The sequence below is a fragment of the Amblyomma maculatum genome, chromosome 11 (assembly GCF_055883805.1).
Source record: "Amblyomma maculatum isolate TAMU_Amacu chromosome 11, ASM5588380v1, whole genome shotgun sequence".
NCBI lineage: Eukaryota > Metazoa > Arthropoda > Arachnida > Ixodida > Ixodidae > Amblyomma > Amblyomma maculatum.
This window is the reverse complement of record NC_139354.1, coordinates 69,219,670-69,226,793: the sequence shown is the minus strand read 5'-3', so window position 1 is coordinate 69,226,793 and position 7,124 is coordinate 69,219,670.

The following is a 7,124-nucleotide window of genomic DNA, read 5'->3' as shown; positions in this document are numbered from 1 at the left end:
ATAGCAACCACTAGGTAACAGTTCTTTGTCACAGCGGGAAATATTTCTTTAAAAAAATATAAGGACGCTTAAGCTTCTTCTTCACACTTCCTTTCCATTCCGCGAATTTTGTATGCTTAAAGACTTCCACGGTGTTAGTATTAGTTGGTTTGGCATGTTGGTAAAAAGAGTTGCAGTGTTTGACTTCTCGAGATCTACTTACAATGAATGGAATACAAATGCATATACACAGGTCGTCGGTTCGAATAATGATCGTGAAATAGTCTCCACGCCGACTAGTAGATAGGTTCTAAGTTGGAAGCGATTATGCGCCGCAATCTTATACACGCCCAAAGAACGGCTGTGTCACAATTTTCATTCAAAGTCACGTTATGATTTTTCCCGGCACGCATGTTTCGCAGTTCTAGATTACGGCGACGGCAACTGCAACGGTGACGACGATGCCTTTTCAACCGAACGAGAGGCTGCCATCTCACTTAGTTCCATCCTGCACTTGTGTGTCTGCGCTATAACGCAATTTCAGATTATCCTTTTATCACCGATCAACTCAGCCAATGCCAGCGGGCAAGAAAATTGAGAAGAAATGTTGCGCCGCCACCCCACAACACCTGTCCCGCCCGAGTAACCTGGCAGCGTTCAGTGACAGGGCACGCCAAGCAACCCCCACTGACGTCACAGAGCACATTTGTGGGCGGAGTGTTTCGTCCAAATCGGTTGCGAGCGGTCACCAGGAGCACTTTCCAAGAATTATTTCTAAATTATCCGCTCCACGCAAAGCTTTCCCGTTTGACCCCAATACTCGCATGAACGCCTGTATTGATTTCTTGCATTAGAATATTACCTAGAGAAGCATTTCAGGGGCCCTTTAACAACTGACACATACAGCTTCATAAGTGCCTCACACATGCGGGCTCCATACAATTTCACTTTTATTTACGGTGTAAAGGAATAGAGGAAAGCCCTTGTTATAAAATCCGCGTCGGTATAACCGGCATTCTAGAGAGAAATAGCGACTATGCTTCTGACAGGTAATAGAGGTTGACACGGCCGTGCGCTGACTGGGCGTCGGGTTATGTTACGTCGTGAGACCACATTTCGTGATCGATATGACAGGAGGTTCTATCTTGGAGGGTGACATAAGAATGCAGCCCTCTAAGATCCATGCTATGCGTAAAATTCAGAAGGTAGGAGTTGATGATGCATAGGGAAATCTGGCTTTTCAATTTGCTATTCGCTCCTAACCAATTTTTGAGACTGCCATAAGAAAGTAGATTGTTGTGTTTTGAAAGTAACTACATAAATGTGGATTTAACAGTTGGTTTGAACGTCTAGCGCTACCAGTAATTCGGGCACAGCAGGGTCGAATTGCCAGCCGGAGGGTACAGCTTCAGCACGAGAGATGGGCGCCGGAGACCAGCGACGTTGATGGCGATGCCGCAGCGTTTTCTGTTCTTTGTCTTCTTTACATTTCCCCCACGTGAAGAAGTCGCCATCCTGGCGACTCAGGGAGAAGAGACGACCAGAGAGTTGTAATATGGCTTGAGGCGGCTAACGTGGACAACCTCGCGGCCGCGACGGCGCTGATCGGAAGAAGGGGTGACTGGCTCAATGACATAGTTCACAGGGGATGTGCGTTCCAAGACGCGATAAGGTCCGTGGTATTTGGTGCCTAGTTTGTTGGTGGCAGGAACGCATAGTCAAACGAAGCTGTCGGCCAGGAACGTGGGAGCAGGGGTATCGGTATCATGCTGATCTTTGCGATAGCCTTGAGCGTTGGAGGTAAACGTGCGAGCAAGCTGGCGGCATTCCTCGGCCTTCTGTACAATATCTGACAAAGCACTGTATTCAGAGGCATCTGGATGGTATGGCAAAATTGTGTCCAGAGTACAAGATGGTTCACGGCCATATAAGAGAAAGAATGGCGAAAAACCAGTTGTTGCTTGGGTGTCAGTGCTGTATGCGAACGTTACGAATGGCAGTACCTGGTCCCAGTTATAGCTTCCCGATTCAGATGTAACATACATTGCGAGCATGTCCCCAAGTGTACGGTTGAAGCGCTCCGTGAGACCGTTTGTTTGCGGGTGGTACGCAGTTGTTGCCCGATGTATCGATTTACAAGACGACAGGAGCTCTTAGACTACTTCGGAAAGAGACACGACCTCTATCACTCAGTAGCTCGCGAGGGGCGCCGTGTCGAAGAATGAAGTGGTGCAAAAGAAAATGAGCTACCTCTCGGGCTGTCGCCGCGGGAAGTGCAGCAGTCTCGGCGTAACGGGTCAGGTGGTCGACGGCGACGATGACCCATCGATTACCAGCGGCACTGCATGGTAGCGGACCATAAAGGTCGATTCCCACGCGATCAAACGGGTGAGCTGGACACTGTAAAGGCTGGAGGGGGCCAGCGGGGGGGGGGGGGGGGGGGCGAGAAATCTTGTGTTGTTGACAGGCGGTACAAGAGCGAATGTAGCGACGTACGAAATTGTACATTCCCCGCCAGTAGTACCTCTGACGAATTCGATCATAGGTTTTGAGGACGCCGGCGTGAGCGCTTTGCGGGTCAGTGTGATGGTGGGCACGAACCTCGGAGCGGAGGTGGCGCGGAATGACAAGAAGCCACGTTCTGCCGTCTGAGTTGTAGTTGCTGCGGTAGAGAAGGCCGTCCCGAATGGCGAAGTGGGAGGCCTGTCGGCGGAGTGCCCGAGGATGCGTAGCCGCAGAAGTAGTGCCAAGGATATCTAGCAGGTTAGAAACCCAAGGACCTTGTCGTTGCTCGAAAGGCATATCCTCAATGGTGAGTGCTGACAAGGATGCTTGAGGAGGGGACGATGAGTCAGGCGAGCGCACCGGTGACCGAGAACGAGCGTCGGCGTCAGAGTGCTTGCGGCCAGAGTGGTACACTACACGCATGTCGTAATCCTGAAGCCTGAGAACCCAGCGCCCTAGACGGCCAGACGGATCCTTGAGAGACGCTAGCCAGCAGAGAGCGTGATGATCTGTAACTACCTCGAAGGAGTGGCCATGTAAGTAAGGGCGGAACTTCGTTACAGCCCACACGATTGCTAAGCACTCCTTTTCGGTAACGGAGTAGTTGGACTCGGCTTTGGTGAGAGCACGGCTTGCGTAGGCGACAACGTATTCGGAGAAGCCAGGCTTGCGCTGGGCGAGGACGGCGCCGAGGCCGACACCACTGGCATCGGTGTGAAGTTCTGTAGGTGCAGTAGGGTCGTAATGGCGAAGGATTGGTGGTGACGTCAGAACATTGCGCAGTGTCGCGAATGCATCATCGCAGGCTGGCGACCAAGAGGAGAGGTTAGGGGTGCCTTTCAAAGGCTGTGTAAGGGGGGCTATGATGGTTGCGAAATTCCTAACAAAACAACGAAAGTACGAGCAGAGGCCCAAGAAGCTTCGCAGTTGTTTCAAAGTGGTCGGTTTCGGAAAGTCAGCGACGGCGCGCAGCTTCTCAGGATCAGGCAGAACTCCATCTCTGCACACAAGATGTCCGAGTATTGTGAGCCGGCGGGCACCGAAGCGGCACTTTTTGAGGTTCAGTTGAAGACCGGCGCGGGTTAGGCAGGTGAAGACCTGGCAAAATCGAGTGAGGTGGGTCGGGAAGTCGGTTGAAAAGGCGACGATATCATCGAGGTAGCATAAACAGATGTTCCATTTCAGGCCGCGCAGTACAGTGTTCATCATTCTTTCAAATGTGGCTGGGGCGTTACAGAGTCCGAATGGCATAACATTAAATTCGTAGAGTCCTTCTGGAGTAATAAAGGCGGTCTTAGGACGATCCGCCTCTGTCATGGGCACCTGCCAATACCCGGAGCGTAAATCGAGTGAGGAAAAGAATTCTGCGCCTTGCAAGCAGTCTAGGGCATCGTCGATTCGTGGGAGGGGGTACACATCACGACGAGTGATTTTGTTGAGGCGGCGATAATCAACACAAAATCGTATGGAGCCATCCTTCTTTTTAACTAGGACCACATGAGACGACCATGGGCTACAGGAGTCTCTAATTACTCCGCGTTGGAGCATGTCATCGACTTGTTGGGCAATAACACGGCGCTCAGTCGGGGACACACGATACGGCTGCTGATGGAGAGGTGGATGAGCGCCAGTGTCGATGAGGTGGAAAACGGTCGTCGTGCGGCCCAAGGAAGAATGCGGGATGTCGAAGGAGGAGCGGAATTGGTGTAGAAGATCAAGAAGTTGCTCGCGGTGGCGCGTCTCTAGAGCGCTGTCCACAGAATGGTCAAAAAGCTCCCGCTGTAGCGGATCGGAAGCCACACGAGTTGGCGTCAAGTCAAGGCGTCAACCTGGCAAACAGGGAATGACACATCATCAAAGGCGAACAGAAGGTCCACGGGCTAGATGCGGCCGAGGCACTACCCTTCGATCAACATAGCGGGAGACGCAAGAGGAATGGCTACCAGAAGTGTGCTAGCGCCGTTTTTCATGTCAAGGACGGCAAACGGCAGCGGTAAGTGGCGGCGGCGGCAGACAACGTTAGAGGGCACAAAGAGGACTTTCGCGGCGGTGGTAAAAGAGGCAGTGAGGGGACCCAGAACAGCGCTAACGGGTGGGATGGTGGTGACATAAGCTACGAGGAGTTTGGTCGCAAAACGAGGACACGGCTCGTGGAGCAGGGCATCAGACGGTGCATCACTCGATTTAATGAGCTCTACTTAAGGAGTGGCGCATTCAATGATAGCATGATGCTGGGACAGGAAATCCCAGCCGAGAATGACGTCATGAGAACATGTGGGGAGAACGACGAATTCGATTAGGTACAAGGCTGCAGCAATGACGACGCGAGCAGTGCAGATAGCTGTCGGCTGTATACTGTGAGCGGATGCGGTATGAAGCTATAGTCCCTCGAGAAGCGTAGTCACCTTTCGGATGGAGCAGCAGAGTTTTTGGCTGATAACTGATACAGCGGCACCGGTGTCGACGAGCGCAACAGTATGGACACCTTCAACGATGACAGGAATAACATTCGCGGGATTAAGACGAGGACTTTGAAATTCTGTCGAATACGCAGTTTGTGCCTCGCGAACTGCGGCGGTTAGTTTTCCGGCTGGGTAGCGGGTCGTCGGCGCATTGGCGAAATGGAGCGGCGACGTGGTGATGGCGAACGACGAGGGAGGAAGTCCGGAGGGTCAGGGGGTGCTGTTGGAGGACCCAATGGGACTGGGAACTGGTGGGCCAATTAAGGTGGTGCAGGGCGTGCAGCAAAGGCCATATTTATTCGGCGCCGGCAGTAGCGTGTAGTGTGCCCAGGGATGCCGCAGTGGTGGCAAATAGGCCTGTTGTCTGAAGTGCGCCATGGAGATTGCGTCTGAAGCAAGGGGGGAGCGAATGCTGTTGTTGCTGATCGCATGGGGGGCGAAGCATAGGCATATGCTGGCTCAGGCGGTGGACTTGAAGTGACTTCGGCATACGTGCGACGCAATACTTGAGGAGGAGCCGGCGCGAATGCTGGAGCATAGCTCAGTGGCGCAACGCCGGACGATGAAACTGTGGGCGTGGGGAGCGGCATTGAGGGTGCGACCGGAGCTGATTGAGGAACAGGATTAGGGAGGACTTCAGATACATGCTGCTGGATTGCACGGCGAAGCTCCGGAACAAGACCAGTTGTTGACGACTCCTTAACATATGGCTGCAGGGACAGTTGTCGCGCGACTTCCTGGCGTACAAAAGCCTTGACGTCTTCAGAGAGGCTAGACGACTCCCGCTCCGCGACTAGTCCAGCGAGTGATGTATGAGGCTGGCGAATCAAAACACGCTCCTTCCGGAGCTCGTCGTAGCTTTGACAGAGGTCGTATATTTCCTTGACCGTAGTGGGGCCTTTCGCGATGAGCATGTTGAAAGCGCCGTCATCAATTCCTGTGAGGACATGACGTATTTTAACGGTCTCGGTCATGGTCGGGTCAACGCGACGACACATATCAACAATGTCCTCAATGTAACTAGTGAACGTTTCACTGGGCAGCTGCAGTCGCGACCGAAGACGCTGTTCCGCGCGGAGTTTTCGGACTGCGGGGCGGCCAAAGACATCAGAACATTTCGTTTTGAAATTCGCCCAGGTGGTAAAGTCCGACTCGTGGTTTCGAAACCACAGATTAGCGACGTTGCTCAAGTAAAAGATGACATTTTTTAGCTTACGATTGTCGTCCCAGTTATTGTGACGGCTGACCCGTTCGTAAGTGGTCAGCCAATGGTCGACGTCGCCATCGCTGCTTCCGCTGAAGGTAGCGGGGTCCCGTTGACGAAGCGCACTTGTGCAGGTGACGGGCGGAGGCAGGTGCAATGAAGTCGGCTCCGTCATTGGGGTAGTCAGTGTTCTGCTGCGACGTTCCAGGGCGAAATGGGTACAGGGAACCTCAGATTGACCTCCACCAAGTGAAATGTGGATTTAATAGTTGGTTTCATCGTCTAGCGCTGCCAGTAATTCGGGCACAGCAGGGTCGAATTGCCAGCCGCAGGGCACAGCTTCAGCACGAGAGATGGGCGCAGGAGACCAGCGATGGTAATGGCGATGCCGCAGCGTTTTCTGTTCTTTGTCTTCTTTACACTACGAATAACTTCAAGCACTGCACTGCCGTGGAGGAGAAGCAGCAACGTGGATCATCGCTTTGAGCTGAGGCAAACATATTCGTGACCGACATCCCATTTTGTTCAATGAGTTCAATCTCATTTTGCCTCTAAGAAATATTACCGGGCCGGCTGTGCGACGAGCTGAATGACAAAATAACTTCTGTGAATGCGTGGCGGCTACCATGCGGCCAGAGTCGAAGAGTCAATCCTCTGAGTTCTCGGGTTCTATGGGATAGCTTGACTATTGGAAAGCAGCGACACGCACAAGTGCATTGGATGCCACCAGATCGCTGTGATCCGTAGCGTATGTGGTATCCCCGACGTGCTTCATGGCGAGGTTTTGCAGAAGCAGTGAATTGCGCAGTTTTTAGAAAGCCAACCGATTATGCACATTTTAAAAAACACTTCGTTTTCATCTCCAGCATCACAGGCTTTGCGGGATTATATGCACCAGAATACATGTCTTTCTAATTTAAAGTCATACACTGGCAACGAAATAGCAATAGTGCATTGTGACAGCTAGGAAGGCG